Consider the following 20571-nt stretch of genomic DNA (forward strand, 5'->3'; position numbering starts at 1 on the left):
TCTCCCTTTGGAAATATGTGTTACAGGCTAGGAGGGGTAGCCTCCCAAAGCCTCTAGAAATGCTTTGAAGTGCACAGATGGTGCCCTCCTTGCATACATATCGAGTCTACACCAGTTCAGAGACCCCCAGTCCCTGCTCTGGTGCAAAACTGGACAAAGGAAAGGGGAGTGACCACTCCCCTGTCCGTCACCATCCCAGGGGTTGGGCTCAGAGCTCCTCCAGAGGGTCCCTGGGTTTTGTCATCTTGGATTCCAAGTTGGCAGGGCACTCTGGGAGCATCTTAGTGGCCAGTGCTAGCAGGTGACATCAGAGATCTCCCATGATAGGTTCTTACCTGTGTAGCTGACCAATCCCACTTTCAGGGCTATTTAAGGTCTCTCTGTTAGGTGGTTCTTCAGATTTGCATTACAAGACTCCAGCAGTAATCTTCTGCATCCGTTACTTCACCTTCTCACCAAAGAAACTGCATCTGGACCCTCCAGGAACTCTACAGACTGCAACAAAGAAGCAACGACAAATTCTGCAACATTGTATCTTGAGTTCCTACCAGCAACTGCAACTGTTTCCAGGTCGTGCATCCTCCAAGGATGCCTGTCTTCAGCCGCACCAGAAGAATGAAGGAATCTACCTTGGAGTGAAGGAGTCACTCCCTTGCTTCATCAGGCACTTCTCTGCAGCAATGACCGGTAGCATTGGTCCCCTCTCCTGACAAAGTTTGTTGATCCAGCATCACGGGTGGTGGACTGAAGTGTTCCCAACGGACCTGACACCCTACTATTCAACTTTGGTGGAGGTAAGAGCTTGCATTCCCACGCAAGACAGTACCCCCATGCACCGCATGTTTTGCAGGTGCCAAAGCTTGTTGACATACTTCCAAGAAGTTCTTTATGCACTGTGCAGTTCTGGCCGCCAGCACTCCTTCCTGTGAAGCACCTCTTCCTGAGTGGTTCTCTGGCGGCGTGGGATCCCTTTGTGTAGTGCTGCATGGGCCTCCTTTTGCACCTTCTTTGCCCCTGTGCTATGGGACTCCTGTACGCGCTGTCTGGTCTTCTCATGGCTCTCTGAGTTGCTGAGAGGCCCCCTCTGACTTCCCATCCTGGGTAGAGTCCACCAGGTCCCTCCTGGTCCCAGGCAGTGCCATTTTCTGCTAACTGCGAGCTTTGCGTGTGCCAAGGCTTGTTGGTGGAATCCAGTGACGCAAACCAGGCGGCAATCATCCATCCGGCGTGGGACATATTCTGCACCAACCAGGAACCCGCATCTGTCTTCTTGGGGGCAGTACTGACTGTTGTTCTTCACCAGTGGTTATCCGTTTTCACCTTCTTGGACTTGGTCCCCTTCTTCCACAGGTCTTCAGGTCCAGGAATCCATCATTGGTGTCTTGCAGTCTCTTCTGGTTCTTGCATAATCTTCTTTCTCATGTTCTTGTGTGTTCTAGGAAAGTTACTGTGATTTACTCCTGCTTTCCTGGCCTCTGGGGTGGGTTCTATTACTTACATTTGGTGTTTTCTAATACTCCCAGTGCCCCTCTACACACTACACTTGTCTAGGTGGGAAGCCAACTTTCGCATTCCACTTTCTTCGTATATGGTTTGTGTTCCCTCTAGGCCCATTTCTAACTATTGCGATTTTCCCTATTTGACCTATTTTCTAACTGTTTTTACAGCTATTTCTGCATACTAGTGTATATAATTTGTGTATTACTTACCTCCTAGAGGGAGCATAGTCTCTATGGTATTTTGGCATTTGTGTCACCAAATAAAGTACTCTTATTTTTGTAACACTGAGTATTTTCTTTCATGTGTGTGAGTACTGTGGTATTGTATGAGTTTTGCATGTTTCCTAATTAGGGCTTGGCTGCTCATCCACACTACCCCTAAAGAGCCTGGCTTGCAGACACTGTCTACATTTCACTAATAAGGGCTAACTGGACCTGGTATGAGGTGTAAGTACCTTAGGTACCAACTACAAAGCAGGCCAGCCTCCTACAGTGATAAGCCGTGCTTTACAAATATCTGATTGATTGATTAATTGAGTCTTTGCAAGCAACAAGTGTGAGGCAGTCTTTTCTTTGAATGAATATGATATATTTCCTGTATTGGACTGCCTAAAACCACCTTTTTAATACAGAGTTACATATATTTTCCTTTGCTTTCAAGTTGCTAACCAGAAAGTCCAATCAGGACTTTTGCAGCCATGAGGCCAACATTAAGATATGAAGAAGTATCTCCTTTTCCCCTTTTCCCTTTTTCCCCTTTTCCCCATATCCCTTCCAGCCCTCACCCGGTTTCATGTGATCTATTTTAAGTAGCTTATCTTGACTGTATTGCTATCTGTATATTATCTTATGCACTAAAGCTTTTTCATGTGCATACCTTATAAAGTTATTCACTCACATCGCAATTTCCTCCCACCATTTAGCACGTGAGGTAAGATTGAGCTCCCTTTCCCATTGTAATGGGTAAGGGTGTTTAGTTGTCCCTGTACTGTAGTTAGAACTGAGTTTATCTTAGATACTAAGGCCCTCATTACAACCCTGACGGTCGGTGTTAAAGCAGCGGTAATACCGCCATCAGGCCGGCGGTAACAAAAATGGAATCATGACCACGGCGGAAACCGCCAACACAGACAGCCACCTTAACACTCTGACCGCCACGGCGGTAACAACAAACACCAAGGCGGTAACCACCAACAGCCAGGCAGAAGACAATGTACCTCCCACCCCATTACAACCTGCCCATCCACCAGTGTTTCCGGGGCGGTACCAACGCCATCAAAAACACAGCGGAAACAGTACTTTGAAGGGAAACCACTCACCTCTCGACACTCAAGGAAGAACCAGGACGCCATGGAGCCCGAACTACAGGTGTATCTTCTCATATACCAGGAGTATCAATGCTGGCGACGACGACCACGGTGAGTACTGCAACTAGTACTCAGGGGAAGGGGGAGGAAAAAGAGAGTGACACACACACGCAACACCCCAACCCCCACCCTCACCCCCAACACGTACACACAAACACATGCAACAACATTACATATACACCCCGTAACCCTCAGGGAATAACACAAGGATAAAAGGAATGGAGTCAAATTAGTGTAATATTAGAAATTTAGAGAAATACGTTGATAAATAAATAAACAGTATGTAAAATATATACAAAATGAGGGACAATGTCCACACAAAAATAGTCCGTGGTCCACTGGGCTATAACACGTAGGCCAAGCCCACACTTGACTCCTGCCTCAAAATGGAGAGAACACTGCAGGGGCATCAGGTCAAAAACACACAGGCAACTCAGGGGGACAAGTAAAGGGGGGCACCTCAGCCGGAAGATGGTACTATGCCACTGCTCCTGGAGGGGGCTCCATGCCCACTTCTGGGTCCTGGGGAGTGCAAGGCGACAGTCTCTCAAGTGGGTGGTTTACCCACTGCTTGGTCCTGGAGAGTGCAAAGCCACAGTCTCTCAAGTGGGTGGGTTGCCCACTGCTTGGTCCCGGGGAGTGCAAAGCCACAGTCTCTCAAGTCTCTCAAGTGTGTGGTTTGCCCACTGCTTGGTCCTGGGGAGTGCAAAGCCACAGTCTCTCAAGTCTCTCAAGTGGGGGTTTGCCCACTGCTTGGTCCTGGAGAGTGCAAAACCACAATCTCTCAAATATCCAAGTGGGTGGTTGGCCCACTGCTTGGTCCTGGGGAGTGCAAAGCCACAGTCTCTCAACTGGGTGAGTTCTTCCCATGGTTCTGGAAGGAGCTTTGTGCCCAGTGTGCTTCATCCTGCCAAGGATATGGTGAGTGGATGCCTTTCTCCACTGGTTCTGGAGGGGGCTTTGTGCCCCATGTGCTTCATCCTGCCAAGGATAGGGTGAGTGGATGCCTTTCTCCACTGGTTCTGGAGGGGGCCTTGTGCCCAGTGTGCTTCATCCTGGCAAGGAGGGTGTGAGTGGATGCCTTTCTCCACTGGTTCTGGAGGGGGCCTTGTGCCCAGTGTGCTTCATCCTCACAAGGAGGGTGTGAGTGGATGCCTTTCTCCACTGGTTCTGGAGGGGGATTTGTGCCCAGTGCGTTTCATCCTGCCAATGATAGGGTGAGTGGATGCCTATCTCCACTGGTTCTGGAGGGGGCATTGTGCCCAGTGTGCTTCATCCGTGCAAGGAGGGGGTGAGTGGATGCCTTCTTCCACTGGTTCTGGAGGGGGACTTGTGCCCAGTGTGCTTCACCCTAGCAAGGAGGGTGTAAGTGGATGCCTTCCTCCACTGGTTCTGGAGGGGGCTTTATGCCCAGTGTGCTTCATCCTGCCAAGGATTGGGTGAGTGGATGCCTTTCTCCACTGGTTCTGGAGGGGGCTTTGTGCCCAGTGTGCTTCATCCTGCCAAGGATATGGTGAGTGAATGCCCTTTTCCACTGGTTCTGGAGGGGGCTTTGTGCCCAGTGTGCTTCGTCCTGGCAAGGAGGGGGTGAGTGGAGGCCTTCTTCCACTGGTTCTGAAGGGGGCCTTGTGCCCAGTATGCTTCATCCTGGCAAGGAGGGTGTGAGTGAAAGCCTTTCTCCACTGGTTCTGGAGGGGGCATTGTGCCCAGTGTGCTTAATCCTGCCAAGGATATGGTGAGTGGATGCCTTTCTCCACTGGTTCTGGAGGGGGCTTTGTGCCCAGTGATGCAGCACTTAGGGGGTGACAGGTCACAGTCCCTCACCTGGGTGTCAGAGCCATGAGATTTGCAGTGACCAGGATGCATGATAGTCCATGGCGGGAGGGCTACAGTCCATCCGGAGGCGGCTACAGCTGCACAGTTGTGGTAGTGCCGGTGCTGGTGGGGGTGCTGCCAGTGGTGGAGGAGGCTCTAGCCCTTCCCCTGCAGCCTCGGACGGCTGCCCACTGGGGCTGCTGCTGCTGACAGTAGTGGTGCTTGTGGCAGTGGAGGTTGCGGTGCAGGTGGCGGTGCTTGCAGCAGTGCTTGCGGCGGTGCAGGTGCTGCCAGTGGTGGGAAGAGGCTCCAGCCCTTCTCCTGCAGCCTTGGATAGCTGCCCCTGGGGCTTCTGCTGCTGACAGTAGTGGTGCTTGTGGTGGTGCAGGTGACGGTGCAGGAGATGGTGATTGCGGCGGTGTAGGTGGCTGTGCTGGCCGCGGTGCAGGTGCTGGTGCTGCCAGTGGTGGGGGGAGGCTCCACAGGGGCTGCTGCTGTTGTAATGAGGGCCTAAATGTTTTGTGCATGACATCTGTGGTTGCTCCCCTTTTGACATCCAGTTTCAAAACCAAGGCCCTCATTCCAACCCTGGCGGTAAATGCCGCCTACCGCCGTGCTAACGCCTGCCAAAATACAGTGACCATGGCGGTATACCACTATACCACACAAAGCAATCCCCACCTATACAGACACCCACACAAGTCCGCCAGACCAAAGGTCAGTGATAAATTGGTGGTAGAAAAACCCACACCGTTATGCCAACAGGAATACGCCCACAGTATCAGGACCCACGAATCACAGTGGCAGTCTTTCAACTGCGGTAAACCATTGGCAGTACACACCGCCGTGCTCAAAATACACACACACTAACAAAACTACACCACATTGGACAATTCAAAATACATACACCTGACACACATACACACACCACACCCACACACTCAGACCATTATAAAACACACACCCACATTACCCACAACCATTTCAATGAAAAAAAAGATTGCCAACAGCGAGAGACACAAGCCAGGAGCACCCACCCAATCTGAGCCATAGAACACCATCACTCATACACCATCCACGCACCTCATAGCACACACCCCAACACATTACCTCACACATCCTCACACATATCACTCACACCACATCCATGGCACCCCAAAGACACCCCAGGTTTTCAGAGGAGGAGCTAAGGGTCATGGTGGAGGAAATCATCCAGATAGAGCCACAGCTATTCGGATCACAGGTGCAGCAGACGTCCATTGCAAGGAAGATGGAGCTATGGCGGAGAATCGTGGACAGGGTCAACGCCGTGGGACAGCACCCCAGAACAAGGGATGATATCAGGAAGAGGTGGAACGACCTACGGGGGATGGTGGGATCCGTGGTTGCAAGACACCAGGTAGCCGTACAGAGGATTGGCGGTGGACCCCCACCTCCTCCCCCACAACTAACAACATGGGAGGAGCAAGTATTGGCGATCATGCATCCTGAGGGCCTCACAGGAGTAGCAGGAGGACTAGACTCTGCTAAGTCAAATCTTTACTACTTTATCCCCCCCTACCTGCATGCCATCACAAATTCCTACCCCTAACCTCACCCCATCACTCCACCACCTCACATATACCCCACTATCACAACCCACCCATCCCAATACCAAGCCCTGCATGCCACACCAATCCATGGACCCCCATCACAGACCTGCATGGACACCTATCACCACAGCATGCCCATTAGTGAGAATCACCTAGCCCACAAAGTCACCACACACACAAGGCAAATCTGACAGGGCAATCACAACCATACAGGGAAACACACCCATGCACAAGATGGCACACGAAGATACAATAACACTGCATTTTCATCCCCACAGGACCCCTACTCAACGTCACCGGAGAGGAGTTGCCAGCAATATCCAGTCCCCCCCCAGAGGAGGCCCGCAGTGATGACAGCAGCTCTGCACGCCTGGATCACAATGACCAAGCTGGCCCATCAGGGACCTCTGGACAGTCGGTTACCCTGTCACAGTCTCAACCCACCACAGAGCCTCCCCCCTCAGGAAACCCCAGCACAGCACCCACCCAGCGGGCCCATCCCTCTGTCCCCAGGACACGTCAATCAGCAGTGTGTCCACCACTACAGGGACCCCAGGCAACCCCACAAACACAGGACGATCAGGGACCTGGGGTCAGTGGCAGTGGCACACGGTTCAGGGGACAGAGGCACAGGACAACAGGGAAGCTGGGAGGACTGCTGTGCGACAGGGGGAGGACAGGCCCAGGGAACTCACTCTCCAGGAGGCACTCACCAACATCCTGGGAGCATACCACCATTCCCAGGAGACCATGGGCCAGATACTGGCCAAGTGCGGGAGACCCAGAGGCTGCAGGAGAGACAGTACCTGGGGATCAGGGAGGACCTAAAACACATCTACACCATCCTGATCACCATTGCAGGGGTGCTGGCAGACATGGCCAACACCATGAGGGAGGCAGTGGCACACCAATGGGCCCCTGATACTAGCCACACCGAAGAACAGCCCTCCACCTCCGCCGGCGCTAGTGGGCAGGAGGCCTCGCCACAGGAACAACAGGCCACCAGCACCCCACCCCATGCAGAAGGAGAACCACCCTGCAAACGGTCCCTGCGATCTAGGCAGAAGCCAGAGAACATTGCCAAGACCCCGCCAGGAAATAAGACTCTCCTGATTATCACCCTTTTGTCCCACTCTGTCACCCTCTCCACCTTGAACTGCCATTACTCCCCTTCCTATGCCCCATTGGATAATGCACCTGTGACACCAAGAGACTGGACTCTAACTGGACATTCCTCCACCATCACTCCAGCCCATTGCACATCCCCCTCTACTTATTAGCACTTAAATAAACACCCTTGGAACAAATACAAATCTGGAGTCTTTCAAATGATTGAAATATGTATTAGTACAACATTCAGTAAACATTGCAATTCATTTGTACAGTAATTAATACATTGGTATGATCTTTAGTGGGCAGCATTAAACATACCAGGAGACAGAGTGTGCTCATAGATCTGAAAAGAGAGATGCCAAAGGGTACAGTAAGTGACCATAGACATAGGGAAATCATGCTGCCATGTACAATGTCCAACAGAAAACTGAAAAGTAAAGTGAGGTTACAGTGTCTTACCTGTGTGTCACTGGAAGTACTGCTGTATGATATTACTTCTGTTGTCCACATCTTCTTCCTCTACCTCCTTTTCCTCACTTTCCACATGCTCCACTGCTGCCACAAGACCATCTCCAAGCTCATCCTCCTGCAGAAAAGGCACCTGGCATCTCAAGGCAAGGTTGTGCAACATGCAACATGCAACGATGATCAGACACACATTCTTGGGTGAGTAGTACAGGGATCCACCAGTCAGATGGAGGCACCTGAACCTGGACTTCAGGAGGCCGAAGGTCCGCTCAATAATCCTCCTTGTTCACCCATGTGCTTCATTGTAACGTTCATCTGCCCTTGTCCTGGCATTCCTCACTGGGGTCAGTAGCCATGAGAGGTTGGGGTAACCAGAGTCACCTGAAAACATCAAGGGACAATTGTTAGACACACACTACCCCTCCCTTAGGGACAACCCCATACCCAGACACCAAAATATACTGGGTGGGGACCTTGGGCTCACCTATTAGCCACACCCGGTACCTCTGGAGTTGGCCCATCACATATGGGATGCTGCTATTCCTCAAGATAAAGACGTCATGCACAGAGCTAGGATACTTGGCATTCACATGGGAGATGTACTGGTCAGCCAAACACACCATTAGCAAATTCATAGAGTAATAGCTTTTTCTATTCCTGAACACTTGTTCATTTCTCTGGGGGGGGGGGCAAATGCTCATTGTGTACCATCAATGGCACCAATGATGTTGGGGATATGTCCCAGGGCATAAAAGTCAGCTTTCACTGTGGCCAAATCCTCCACCTGTGGGAATACAATGTAGCTGTGCATGTGTTTCAGCAGGGCTGACAACACTCTGGTCAACATGTTGGAGAACATTGGCTGAGACATCCCTGATGCCATGGCCACTGTTGTTTGGAAGGAACCACTTGCCAGGAAATGGAGCACTGACAGGACCTGCACTACTCGGGGGATCCTGTAGGCTGGCGGATAGCTGACATCAGGTCTGGCTCCAATTGGGCACACATTTCTTAGATTGCGGCCCGATCAAGTCTGTATGTTAGTATAATGTGTCTGACCTCCATTGTCGCAAGGTCCACCAGGGGTCTGTACACTGGAGGATGTCTCCATCTCATATTCATCCTCAGCGGTTGAGGCCTATGGATGAAAACGGTGATCAGAGGGTCATAATCACATCCATTGCAATAATAATGCATTTCTTCATTTACAGAACTGGTATGCAAATCCGAGAGTCAGTTGCTGTGCCAATGTCTGCTGTGACACAGTTAAGTGCCAAGGCCTGTGCCCCCCTGGCAGCTGCCAGGGGGGCACAGGCCATGAAATGGCAGCTGCCTGACCTGTGAGGACAGACAAGTGGAAATGAGGTAATTCTACTGGCGTTGTGTGCCGTTGCGGTAGGCGGTCGACAACCGCCGAGCAACTTTGCATTGGTTATCATTGGGCCCTATGGGTTCCAGGAGCCAATGGGGATGTACGGTGGCGGTGACGGTACGCACCGCCGTGGACGAGAACGCCATTTTCTATCTATTCACTCACTTGCTACCTGACCTTAAACAGGAGAGGACCTACACTGCAAGTGCTCCTGTGTCTGGAAGCGACAATGGCTCATGTGTCTGGGGAAAGTTCCCCTGCCTTCACTGCGGAGGAGTTGGAGAGACTGGTGGATGGGGTCCTACCCCAGTACACCTGACTCTATGATCCTCCAGACAAACAGGTGAGTACACTGTGAGCATGATGCGTGGTCCATGAACATATGGAGTGCTGTGTGTGTGAGCCACATGTAGGGGGGGCTGAGGCATCCTGGCCAGAGTGCTGCATGTATGGTGGTCAATGTATGTGCGTCAGGGGATGGGAGGGATATGGTGGGCCATGAGTGTGACGGTCCGGACAGTTAACTAATTACCTTTTCTGCTGCCTTTTTCCTGCAGGCCAGCACCCATCAGAAAAAGGGTATTTGGCATGCCATCACCAAGGAGGTGTGGACCCTGGGGGTATTTGACAGGCTGAACACCCAACGAGGAAGGGGTGCCCATCGTACCCTGACCCCTCTGATGTTCCGCATCCTGACGGTGGCCTATCCAGAGTTGGATGGGCGCTTGAGGGCATCACAGCAGCCAGAAAGGGGTGAGTACAAATTCAGATTCATTACTTTGCACGTGTTAAAGTTTTACGTTGGTGGGGATGTAGACTGTGGGTGCCCCTAGGCCAGGGCGAACATGGCAGGGTAGGTCCATTGTTGGACAGGCTCTGAAGCATTCCAACCCCAATAGTGTTATCGGGCATCAACTACTGGTCATGGCCCTGTTTGTTTCAGGTGTGCAGCTGATGGCATTAGCCATTGTACCCCATGGGCTTGTGACTAGCATTGTAACTGGTAGTGCATGGAACAGTGCATAAGGCTGTTCCCTGTGAGTTGTGTACTCCAATGGTAGTGTTGTTGCTGAAATTGACCAAGTGTATCCTCTGTCTCTTCCCCCCTTTTTGTTTTGTTACTCTGTCCTTGTGTGCATTAGCATCATCTGGCGGAGGAGCGGTCACCACCGGCGACCGAGGGCGCTGCATCCCACATGGGTCTCTGTGTAAATTGTGTTGTTGATTGGTTTATCCATGATTGGCATATTTGATTTAGTAGTAACTCCCTAGTAAAGTGCACTAGAGGTCCCCAGGACATGTAAATCAAATGCTGCTAGTGAGCCTGCAGCACTGATTGTGCCAGCCACATTAGTATTCCTGTAAACATGGCTCAGACCTGCCATTGCAGTGTCTGAGTGTGCAGTTTTGAACTGCCAATTCGAGCTGGCAAGTGTACCCACTTGCCAGGCCCAAACCTTCCCTTTTTGTACATGTAAGGCGCCCCTAAATAGGCTATAGGTAGCCCCATGGGCAGGGTACAGTCTGTGTTAAAGGTGGGACATGTACTGATGTGGTTCACATGTCCTAACAGCGAAACACTGTCAAATTCGGCTTTTCACTGTTGCAAGGCCTATCTCTCTGATAGGATAACATGGGGGCTGCCTTTAAATATCTTTTAAGTGCAGTTTCCCTTTGGGAGCAGATAGAGCCTTGGAGTTTGGGGTCTCTGAACTCACAATTGAAAAATACATATTTTGGTAAAGTTGGTTTTTAAATTGTCTGTTTGAAACTGCCACTTTTAGAAAGTGGGCATTTTCTTGCTTAAACCATTCTGTGACTCTGCCTGCTTGTGTATTCCCGGTCTGGGTCAGACTGGCAGTTGGTCTGTATGTGAATCCCCTCTAGACATTGACACAAAGGTATCTGGGGTGTATTCTGCATATCTTGATGTGCCATCTGGGCTAGAGTCAAAGGAGGTATGGTCACTTACACATGAATGGGCTGTGCCTGCCCTCACACAATGCAGTCTCCAACACCCTGGTGTGAGTCTGGAGCCAGGCCTGGGCACGACAGGATCTTGTAAACAACAGAGAATTTCCTTTGAAATTTGCCCACTTGAAAGGCAGAAAGGGATATAAGTAGTGGACCCAAACCCCCAGATTTTCAGATTACTTCTGGAGCCAAGAGGAACCTCTGCAAAGGAGAAGAGCTGAAGAGCTGGGGGAGGAGTACTGCCCCTTTGCCTGTGACTGTGCTTTGCAGGGTTGGCCTGCAGTTGCTGCTTCTACCTGAAAGAGGACATAGACTGGACTTTGTGGTATATTCCTGCTTGTGAAGTGTCTCCAAGGGCTTGGACTGAGCTTGCTTTCTGTTTTGAAGTCTCAGAGCCATCAAAGACTTCCTCGGCCAGCACCTGGACTCTCTGCTAAGACTCCTGACCTGCCAAGTTGTGCCCTATCCTGTCCTTGGGCCCTTAAAAGGTGGTAGGAAAAGGCTGAAATCCACGAACAGGACGCTGTGCAGGGAAAATTTTGACGCAGCACATGCAATGCAGCTGTACAAATTACACGCCACCTGCCTCGCGGGTGAAATCGATGCACCACATGCATAGCAGATGGAGAAACTACGCAAAACCCGCTTGCTGCTGCTGCAAACGACACAAACCCCACATAGCGCGGTTTTCCATCATCGTGCAACCAAGATTTTTGATGCATCATCAAATTTATCGTGAACCTGCACGGATTCGAGGTGTCCAGTCTGGAGATCAACACATCACTCTCTTGCAGGAGAGAAAAACGACGCATCGCCTACTCGACCGGAGAAAAAATTATGAACAGCCTCACTTGCGAGTAAGAGAATTGACGCATCGCTGACTTTTTTGACGCGCTCTCGCCTGTGTGGCTTTGTTTTTGAAGCAAACCAGGTACTTTGTGTAACAACAGCGTATGCATTGTTTTCTATGGAGTAAAACTCTTCCTGCTTTAAAAATTCACAACTTGACTTGTGTATATTGGATTTTTGTTGTTTTGGTCTTGTTTAATTTAGATAAAACATTGCCTATTTTTCTAAACTGGTGTGGTGTCCATTTTGTAGTGTTTGAACTGTACTACTGTGTGTGTTGGTACAAATACTTTACACATTGCTTTGAGATAAGCCTGACTGCTTGTGCCAAGCTACCAAGGGGGTGAGCAAGAGTTATCTTAAGTGTGTATTTCCATTGCCCTGACTAAAGTGAGGGTACCTGCTTGTACAGAGTGCAAACGGATTGCCAACCAGAGACCTCATTTCTAACACAGTGTGTTACTTTTCTAGCTGAAGCACTAATTTCTGAAGATGTTCACAGTTGTCATCCTGCTCAGTGACTCTCCTGACTCTCAGTTCGAGGCCCTCCTCCACCCCCAGGCTCGTCCCTGCGCCTCTTCCCTGGTGGTCTAGTGGCCATCACAAGTATTTTCCTTTTCTTTTCTTCTCTCTGATATTCTTTCACTCTTGCATTTTCTGCCTTTCTCTTCTATCATTTGCCTTTGTCTTTTCTTCTCTCTGTCGCTCCTTCATTATTGCATTTTCTTCCTTTTTCTTCTATCATCCCTCGTTTTTCCCTAGTGCTTTTTTCTTTGTTCCCTCTTCCTCTGCCCCCAAAGCACCTTTTCCACCCTCCCGCCTCCCAGCTGACTGCTCCCCCACCCCTCCTCTTCTTAATGGCAGGCGCAGCGCTGTGAGAGGGCACCTTCACTGATCTCCTGGTCGGTGTCTGCTGCCCTCCCCAGCTCCTCTGGCTGCTGCTGCCTCTTGCCTGGGATGAACTGAGAGTCTCCTGACTCTCAGTTGCAGGCTCTCCTCCACCTGCAGGCTCGTCCCTGGGCCTCATCCCTGGTGGTCTAGTGGCCATCACAAGTGAGAATTTTCCTTTTTCCTCTCTGTTGCTCTTTCACTCTTGCATATTCTGCCTTTCTCTTCTATCATTTGCCTTTTATTTTCTTCTCCCTGTCGCTCCTTCACGTTTGCATTTTCTGCCTTTTTCTTCTATCACCCCTCGTTGTTCCCTAGTGCTTTTTCCTTTCTCCCCTCTTCCTCTGCCCCCCGCGACGCACCTTTTCTGCCCTCCAGGCCTCCCAGCTGTCTTCTTCCCCACCCCCTCCTCTTCTTAATGGCAGGTGCAGTGCTGTGAAAGGGCACCTGCACTGACCTCCTGGTCGGGGTTTGGTGCCCTCCCCAGCTCCTCTGGCTGCTGCCTCTTGCCTGGGATGAACTGAGAGTCACCTGACTCTCAGTTGGAGGCCCTCCTCCACCTGCAGGCTCTTCTCTACGCCTCATCCCTGGTGGTCTCGTGGCCATCACAAGTAAGTATTTTCCTTTCCTTTTCTTCTCTTTGTGGCTCTTTCACTCTTGCATTTTCTGCCTTTCTCTTCTATCATTTGCCTTTTCTTTTCTTCTCTCTGTCACTCTTGCACTTTTGCATTTTCTGCCTTTTTCTTCCATCACCCCTTGTTTTTCCCTAGGGCTTTTTCCTTTCACCCCTCTTCATCTGTCCCCCGCGAAGCACCCTTCCCACCCTCCACTTCCAAGCTGACTGCTCCCCCCCACTACCCCTCCTTCTTAATGGCAGCCGCAGCCATAGGCAATCCCATCTGCGTCTGGACCACGCCTAGCTCCAAGAACCCAGGTGGCTTTCAGCTGAGGGCCCCCCAGCGCCTTTAGACTCTCATGGGTGAGTAGCCACGCTTTATAAGCATTGATGGATTGATTGATTGCTCATCAAGGTTTCCTTCCAGTGTTTCAACTATGTTTTCCATCACACTGACATCCTTCATGATTTCCTGCAGGCCAGGCTGCAGATCTACCTTTACCAACTTTATCTAATCCTTGATTTCCTTGAATGCTTAAAGCAGAAGGTTTTAAGTACTATTCTGGCATAGCTCTCCTAGGAGAGTGTGTTTATCTCTCCTGTCTAGCTTTCTTGCTCAACTCTATCACTCACAGGCTTGCGAGGAACCCCCTGCTGGAGTAAGCAAAGGAAAATGGGTTAGTAGTTCAGGAAAATCTGCCTGCTACCCAAGTAACAAGTTAGAAAATACTGTAAGGTCTAACACAATTTCAATAATTTAAACATAAGCTCAACCCTTTGTATGGCACAGAACAAACAGACGTGACTTAGGAAAATGTGTCAAGTATTTAGTTACACTAAAAAAGTCAAAAAGTCAAAACACAACAAATTAAAAATCCGGGAACTAATTATTAAACATTAAGGGTAATGTAATAAGACAAAATGATACAAAAATGACCAAACTCCCAGATGGGAGAATATAGATATTAATTTTTAAAGTTTTTAGGCAAAAAGCACAAAGAAAAAGTAAATCACCATTGCGGATGGCCATGACCTAGGTGCAGTTTCAGGCTAACCAAGATGGAACAGAGGCTAGATACACCAATTAGGTCTTCCCAGTAAACGTTTTTACCTTCACACTTAGGGGGTCATTCTGACCTCGGCGGTAAAAGGCGCTTACCGCCGGTCAGAAGACCGCCATAACACCGGCGCGGTCGTGGGAAACCGCCACGGTCATTCTGACCCGCAACAGGCAAACCGACAAAAACCCGACATCCACAAAAGTCCGCCACACCAACGGCCAGAGAAAAACTGGCGATGACCAAACCTCCACCGTCACGCCAACAGAAATACGCCCATTCCATTACGACCCACGAATCCACGCGGCGGTCTTTCAACCGCGGTATTCCATTGGCGGTACACACCGCCGCGGTCAAAATACACACACAGCTCCAAAACACTGCCACATTGGTCATTTTGAAACACACACACCTGATACACATTCAAACACCACTCCCACACACCCAACACAATATAAAACACACACCCACATCACCCACAAACCCCTACGACCACCATTTATTGACTAAGGCCAGAGAGAGACACCACCAGCTACTACAGAGCATTCACAGGCACATAACACTATCACTCACACAACATCCACGCACAAAACACCACACACCACCACACTCACCACACTCATCACCACAAACGCCACCCCACACCTCATCCACACCACCCCATGGCACCCCAAAGACACCCCAGGTTTTCAGACGCTGAACTCAGGGTCATGGTGGAGGAAATAGTTCGGGTAGAGCCCCAGCTCTTCGGGGCACAGGTGCAGCACACCACCATTGCCAGGAAGATGGAGCTATGGCAAAGAATAGTGGACAGGGTCAACGCTTGGGTCAGCATCCACGAAATCGGGACGACATCAGGAAGAGGTGGAACGACCTATGGGGGAAGGTGCGTTCCATGGTATCCAGACACAACATCGCGGTGCAGAAGACTGGCGGCGAACCCCCACCTCAACCCCCAGAATTTACAACATGGGAGGAACAGGTCTTGGCGATCCTGCATCCTGAGGGCCTCGCAGGAGTAGGCGGAGGAATGGACTCTGGTAAGTCTAATCTCAACTACTTCATCCCCCCCCACCCACCGGCATGCCAAATCATACCCCCACCCCCCCCCCCACCCCCATCACACATCCTCCTTGCTAATGTCTCACCATCACAACCCACCCATCCCAACACCAAGCCCTGCATGCGACCACAAACCATGGACACCCATCACCTAAGCATGCCCACTGCAGATACCCATCCCCCCCAAACCACCGTCACAACAGCCCCCACAAGGGAATGCCAGCACTGGGGTACACGGGCACCCACCCATTGCACGCTATGGCACACACAGAAGCAATAACCATACTCTTATACCCCTGCAGGACCCGAACGCCACGACACCGCCCAGGAGGGTCCAGAAATGTCCATTCCACCCCCAGAAGAGGCCCACAGTGATGACAGCAGCTCTGTCTCCCTGGACCCAGATGACCAGCCCGGCCCTTCGGGGACCTCGGGACAGTCGGTTCCCCTCAGACAGCCACAGCAGACCTACCCCCCTCTGGGAACACCAGCACAGCACCCACCCAGCGGGCCCATGCCTCTGTCTCCAGGACACGTCAATCAGCGGTGTGTCCACCACTACAGGGCACCCAGGTTAACCCACCACCCCAACAACAACAGGGACCTGGGGGCAGTGGTAGTGGGCACACGGTCCAGGGGACAGAGGCCCAGGAAAACAGGGGAACTGGGAGGGCTACTGTGCGACAGGGGGGGGACAGGACCAGGGAACCCACTCTCCACGAGGCCCTATCCTCCATCATGGGAGCATACCACCGCTCCCAGGAGACAATGGCGACGGTCCTGGCCAGGTTCCAGGAGATCCAGGTACTGCAGGAGGAACAGTTTATGGGGTTCAGGGAAGAACTCAGAAACATCAGTTCCGCAATGGGCACCATCGTTGTGGCTCTCAATCAGATTGTCAGCACATTGCGGGACCATGTGGCACCACAAAGGGCCCCTGTCACTAGCATGGACCAAGAACAGGTTACCACCTCCGCCGGCGCTAGTGGACAGGAGGCCCCCACACAAGAACAACAAGCCACCAGAACACCACCCCCTGCAGAAGGAGAACCATCCCGCAAGCTTTGCCTGAGATCTAGGAAGATGACAGAGTAGGATGCAAAGACCCCCGCCAGGATAGGATACCCCCTAATTGTCATCCCACTGTCCCACATTGTCATCCTGTCCAACCTTAAACTGCCCCTGCTCTATCTTCCACAGGCATATGGACAATTCACCTGTGAGACTGAAAATCTGGACTCTGCCATGGACATTCCTCCACCATCACCCATCACCGAATCACCGAATTGCAACCATTACCCAAAATTGAGCACTTTATTAAACACACTTATTGCACAAAAATAATCTGGAGTCTGCCTGTATTTTTGAACAAATGTATTACACAGAACTGTGCCAAAATGTCCAGTTACATTGTGATGCCAACATACCACTGTCACACAGCTGTAGTCCATGGGTAAACAAAGCAGAGGTCACGGAGTGGGGCCCACATCTCTGAAATTGGAAGGGAAAGTCACAACTCAGTTAACATACACTGGGGGGAAACTCAGACAGTAGAGAGGCAGGAGACTTTAAGTAAATGTAAAATGCCGGTGTTGATTCTTACCTGTATGTCATTGAAAATACTGCTGTATCACTGTGTCCCTGTTGTCTGTGTCATCCTCTTCGTCTTCCTCCTCTTCACTCTCTGCAGGCTCCACAGCTGCCACAACACCACCATCTGGACCATCCTCCTGCAGGAAAGGCACCTGGCGTCGCAAAGCCAGGTTGTGAAGCATACAGCAGGCCACGATGATATGGCACACCTTCTTTGGTGAGTACATTAGGGATCCACCTGTCATATGGAGGCACCTAAACCTGGCTTTCAGGAGGCCGAAGGTCCGCTCGATCACCCTCCTAGTACGCCCATGGGCCTCATTGTACCGCTGGCCCATTGGCAGAAGGGGCAGGCCCGCATCTGTGTCGGGCAGGGCTGCACGAAGCACTCTGGGCACCATGCCTCCTCCAGAACCAGTGGAGTCAGTAATCCACTTGTGAGACTGTGGCTTTGCACTCCCCAGGATGGCACAGTGGGCAATCCACCCACTGTAGAGACTTGTGAGACTGTGGCTTTGCACTCCCCAGGATGGCACAGTGGGCAATCCACCCACTGTAGAGACTTGTGAGACTGTGGCTTTGCACTCCCCAGGATTGAACAGTGGCCATGGAGGCCCCTCGTGGATCTGGCATTGTGGACTCATCTGGCTGAGGTGCCCCCCCTTCCCTTCCCCCTGAGGTGCCTGTAGTTTTGCTATCTGATGCACCTGCAGTGTTCTCTCCATTGGAGCCGGGTATCCTGTGTGGGCTTTGCCCATGTGTTTAGGCCCATTGGTCCACGAACAATGGCTGATACCCAATTTGGACTGGACAATTTACAAATGTATATATAGTTATAGATGTTTGATACATTTTTTTGTATTTAGCCGTACAATATACTTCAAATTTCATGATCATTTTTTTTTGTCTTTGCATTCTTCCGGGGGGTTTGGGGGTGTCACTCTGAGTTGTTGCTCTGCATTGATGTGTATGTAGTTGTGGGTGAGGGTGAGGGTGGGTGTGTGGCGTATGTGTGTCCCCGTAATTTTTTGCCTCCCCCCTCCCCTGTGTTGTAGGTGCAGTACTCACCGTTGTCTTCTGCGCCGGCGTTCGTGCTCCTGGTAGAGGAGCAGGAATACAATAGCTGGTAGGATGTGTAGTTCGGGTTCCATGCTGTCCAGATTCCTCGTGGAGTGTGTAGAGGTGAGCGTTTTCCGTTCGTAATGTCTGTTTCTGCCGTGTTTTTATCGGCGGGGCTACTGCCCCGGAAAAGGTGGCGGATTGGTGGGTTGTGATAGGGTGGGCGGTACATTGTCTCCCGCCTGTCTGTTGGTGGTGACCGCCGCGCTGTTTGTTTGTCCCGCCGTGGCGGTCGGAGTGTTAAATTGGCGGTCTCTGTTGGCGGTTTCCGCCAGGGTCAGAATTCCATTTTTTACACCGCCTGCCTGTTGGCAGGTTGGCCGCCGCTTTAACACCGACCGCCAGGGTTGGAATGACCCCCTTTGTCTTTTTTATGGAAGTTAAAATTCTTCAGTGGGGCTAGGGTTGAAGGCTGAATCTGCAGAAGTGCCTTCAAATCCAGATAGTAATTTTGACGCCTTTGGTTTCAGTGAATGAAGCTCTGAGTTACTAAAGTCCCCTGCTCAGGCGGATAATGTTCCTGCCTTTGCCTGGTCAAAATTTCTACCTATGTACTTAGGGGGTCATTCTAACCCCGGCGGGCGGCAGTCGCCGCCCGCCTGGCGGGAAGTGCCATTTGTCCGCACCATGGTCAAAAGACCGCTGGTGCTATTCCAACTTTCCCGCTGGGCCGGCGGGCGCTACCCAAGGTAGCGCCCGCTGGCCCAGCGGGAAAGAGGCCTGCAACACTGAAGCCGGCTCCGAATGGAGCCGGCAGTGTTGCAGGTGTGCGACGGGTGCAGAATCCCCATGGCGGCGCTGCTTGCAGCGGCGCCATGGCGGATTTGGGCAACCGGGGGAAATCCGTCGGGAAACCGCCGGACCCGGTTTTCTGACCGTGGCTTTACCGCCGAGGTCAGAATGGCCCAGGAAGCACCGCCAGCCTGTTGGCGGTGCTTCCGTCGTCCCCGGCCCTGGCGGTCTTTGACCGCCAGGGTCGGAATGAGGGCCTTAGTCTCTTTTTCATGGCCAAAGTATTTCAGCTGGGCAAGCCTGAAGCTGTATCTGCCGAAGTTGTTTTAAAATCACATCTTTGCCATGGTTTGTTTTATCACTGATTGAAGTATACAAAATACACTGGAATCAAATTATGCCTGTCCGATGAGCTCTAAAAAGAGCAAAACTGCTCCTATAATGCCTGTGTTCTGTCAGTTGGGACTAGACTGTTCCCACTGGAGCAAGGGTGTTAGACTTGGCATCCTTGGCGTGGTCTTCCTTACCTTTTTGCCTCTGTTTACCAGGTTGTTGATGTGTGCTTTACTCTTTTCTTGCAGTTTTTGTTACTCTGGGCACTTTACCACTGCTAACCAGTGCTAAAGTGCAAGTGCTCCTATGTAAAATGTATGTGTTATTGGTGTTTCGTGATTGGCATATTTGATTTACTAGTAAGTCCCTAGTACAGTGCAATAGAGGTGCCCAGGGCCTGTAAATCAAATGCTACTTGTGGGCCTGCAGCACTGTTGTGCCAACCACATTAGTAGCTCTGTAAATATGGCTCAGACCTGCCACTGCAGTGTCTGTGGGTGCAGTTTTAACTGCCAATTCGACTTGACAAGTGTACCCACTTGCCAGGCCTAAACCTTCCTTTTTCTTACATGTAAGACACCCCTATGGTAGGCCCTAGGTAGCCCCATAGGCAGGGTGTAATGTATGTTTAAGGTGGGACATGTACTCCAGTGTTTTATATATCCTGACAGTGAAATACTGCCAAATTCGGTTTTCACTGTTGCAAAGCCTATCCCTCTCATAGGTTAACATGGGGACTGCCTTTAAATATTATTAAAGTGCAGATTCCCTTTGGGAGTAGATGGACATTTGGAGTTTGGGGTCTCTGAACTCACAATTTAAAAATACATCTTTTAGAAAAGTTGGTTTTGAGATTGTGTGTTTGAAAAGGTCAATTGTAGAAAGTAGGCATTTTCTTGCTTAAACCATTCTGTGACTCTGCCTGTTTGTGGATTCTGTGTCTGGGTTAGTTTGACAGTTGGCCTGCTTGCACCTCTCTCTAGATAGTGATACAAAGGGAGCTGGGATGTAGCCTGCATATCCTGATGAGCCATCTGTGCTAGGTGGGACGGGATGAGTGGTCACTCACACCTCACAGGCTGTGTCTGCACTCACACAATGCAGTCTCCAACCCCCTAGTG

The sequence above is a fragment of the Pleurodeles waltl genome, chromosome 10 (assembly GCF_031143425.1).
Source record: "Pleurodeles waltl isolate 20211129_DDA chromosome 10, aPleWal1.hap1.20221129, whole genome shotgun sequence".
NCBI lineage: Eukaryota > Metazoa > Chordata > Amphibia > Caudata > Salamandridae > Pleurodeles > Pleurodeles waltl.